Raw genomic sequence first — 3,523 nt, forward strand, 5'->3', positions numbered from 1 at the left:
TTAAAATTAATAATACTTTCCCTTCATTGTGGATACTCTTATTTGTCACTGATCATCTAAAAAGGCTGTTTAAGGTCAGACGAAGCTGTAAAGTAAAACAGACTTTCCCGACAGCCAAAAGTCTGGCTCTGGAATACTAAAGTTCATCTGGTTAATAGTTTACAGACCGGAGCGTTAACTTTTCTGACAGATAGGGGGAGATGTCTGGCTATGGCAGAGGTCCAGGCGTGCAGCGATGCAGCATGCTGCTCTCTCAGTAATAAATCCTGTGCTGACACTACTGTTATCAGTGCTAATGTTGCGGCGTGCTGATTGTTTTTTCCATCTTGTGCTCAGTGAGTGGTGTATCACTTATACAATGACAACAGGAGCGTGGGGCCGGGAAGCACAAGAAAAAATATGTCAAGAATGAAGTAATTGCAATGCGTTCCAGATGACTATGAAGTACGGTGTGTGCGCGTCTGCGTGTGCCCCGTGCCTGAGGCCTGTAAAGTGAGGTCTTGGTTGACTCAGTGAAATAGTTGTTGTTGTAAACCCTTGGCCTGCTGATTAAATAAGTTAAGCGGCAGACAAAAAGGTCCTCAGACCCACAATCGCCAAGGTCTAGGGTTGACCAGACGTCATAATCAATTAACAGAGCGGCAAAGATGACCACTGTGCAACACATATTCAAAATATAGTATGTTGTGTAGTAGTGTTAAATAATTGTTAATGTTAATCAAAACAAACTGAAAAAACAAGAATCTGCAGATATTTTGAGTGCATTACGATTACGACGAGTCCATTCTGTTCTGTTTCTGTATTACCTACATTTGTGCCATTTGGTCAAAAATCTGACCCTAATTGACCTTTCGCAAACTCGGACCAATCATAATGCCTGACAAACAAATCAGACAGGAGAGTAGATTAACTTTGGTGGACTTAATCTTAAAAAACTGTGTGTATTGATGTCTTTCCGCGGTTGAAATAAAATATGTTCTGATGTTCATGTTTTTTGTGCTTTAAGTAAAGAAGAAAAGACGATCGGTACACCTGTTGATTGATCTAATAAGGCAATACAGTGATCTGTCACTGTCAACAAATGTTTTTTTTTTTGTTTTTTTTTAATTTCTAAAAAATGACAACATTTTAAAGCTGAGACCTTGTTTCAGAAGGAACCTGCTATGTCTTGTCTGTCGGTGTGCTGTCAGTTTTCTCTTTGCTCCGCAATGTTTTTTTCAGTGCGTGACAACCTGATGTGTTGTGTGAGAGCAGCATTGTTTGTCAGACATAGCACAGTAACTAAGAAGGGCAGGTTTTTGCGAATCACACTATCCAACATTATATATAAATAATATATTTCTATAGCACTATTTACACACAACAGATAGATTAATACTTCTCACTCATCACTAACTAGTTAAATAAATAAATGAGTAAATAAATAACAATTATAACATGATTTTTTTATATAATTCATATATATATATATATACAGAAGTGTGGAAAAGCAGGTCAAAATGAAGAAAAAGATTATATGTTAACCAGTATTTCTGACAAAAATCGAAATGGGTCAATTTGACCTGCAAACTCATATAAGGGTTGAACCGTAACATAATAAAAATTCACTCTCAATGTTTTTTTTTTTGAGAAGATGAAAGTAGATATTTAGTCAAATGTTCATGCTGCTCTTTTCCACACAATGAAAGTTGTTAGTGGCATTATTCATTAAAAACTATTCTTTCTGCTTTTTATTCAAATGTTTTTGCACATATTCAGACTTGTATAGACATGCATAAACACAATGCACAATGTTTGACGTCAGTTAAGTTTTATTATTTTTCATGTATCTTGTAACAATGCACCAAACCTGAATATGTAGAAAAGCACAAATTAAAACTACCTGATCTCATGATAAAAACGTCCCTGTGGGAACTTTTTCCTAAGACACGAAATTAGGGGTGGGCATAGATTAATTTTTTTAATCTAGATTAATCTAGATTAAATCTTGGAATTAATCTAGATTAATCTAGATTAAAATGGCTAATTTGAATTCTGCTGAAGGCATTCAGAATATGTGTGCTACCCAAATAATGAATAAATTGACTAAAAGTAAGTCTTCGAGAACGGGCCAGGTGGCGCATTAGATCAGGCGCTCATCTCCTGTTTCAAAAATGCATCACAAACTGCTTGACAATTGCATTTACAACATAATTACCTATACAAACTTGTGTAACCAAGTACTTGTGCGCAAAAGGCTGCACGACGTGCGCGTTGCCGTTCAATACACAGACGCGCACAGGCATGGATTTCTGCGTGCATAGTCTTCCATTAAACTGCGTTGCTTTTAGAAGCGTCAATTCAGTTGTTGCATATAGTTTAATGTCTTTATTTCGGGATTATCAAAGTAAATTATAACTCACGTGCCCCAGTAAAAAGGGTCTAGCAACGCACCTGCCCTGAAGCGGCTTCTGCATCCATGTGTGCACGTCTCATTTGATGTGGTAATTTCACAGAAGTTGAAGACTCGTTCTCGCCCCCTACAGTGCAATTCGACTAGGTATACGTCATCCGCGCTAAAATATCAAGGTGAAAGTCATCATATCTTGCGTAGTTTAGACCCAGCTCCCAACCCAACTTTGAGAATAGATTAACGGCGATATTTTTTTTATCGCCCGATAAGAGTCTCACGTTAACGCAGCACGTTAACGCCGATAACGGCCCACCACTACACGAAATACACTGCAATAAGTACATATCACTGCAGTTTTCAAAAGAAATTAACACTAGAGGTAGTAAAACAGCAAGTACTTGTAATCGTTTTGGATGTTACAAGCTTGTTCAGGAGCACAGCCGGCACAGAATTGGACTTGGGATGCAGGATCCTTGGGTATGAATCCCGTGAAAAACATGACTCACAATGAAAGAGCTGAAAACTAGCTAAAACAGCATGCTTGTAATTGCATTTTACGCCACATTAATTTTTGTTTATACTATCGGGTAGGTTTAGGTGTAGTGCAGATAGTACGTAATTTTAAGTCGTCACAGAGCATTAGAGTTATAGCGCCACTCCACAGACATTTCAAGTCAGAAGTGCGTCAAAACCAACTTACCATAAAATAAAATGTACCATATGTATGTTCATCTGTTTCAACGAACACTCTTTTAGCTGCACTTAATGGACATTTCACATTGAATATGTCACGAAACTTACATAGGGGTACATATTTTCGCATCTTGCGAAAAGTTCCCATAGGTACGTTTCCGTCATGAAATCAAGTTAAAATTTGAAAGAGATAGATCACCCACAAATTCTGTCATAATTTACTCACCCTCAAGTTGTTGTACCTGTATGACTTTCTTTCTTAGGTTGAACATAAAAGAAGATACTTTAAAGAAGGGTTGCCCCTTAATAGTCGACTAAAATTTTATTAATCGCTTAGTCGCAGACAAAAAAACAAACACAGGAAGTGGCAAAGTCATGCAGTCCGCACGGCTGGTCTATTTCTGGTAATACAGTACATCAGGCAGGCATCCAAACAAT

Source organism: Garra rufa, chromosome 4 (genome assembly GCF_049309525.1).
Source record: "Garra rufa chromosome 4, GarRuf1.0, whole genome shotgun sequence".
Taxonomy (NCBI): Eukaryota; Metazoa; Chordata; class Actinopteri; order Cypriniformes; family Cyprinidae; genus Garra; species Garra rufa.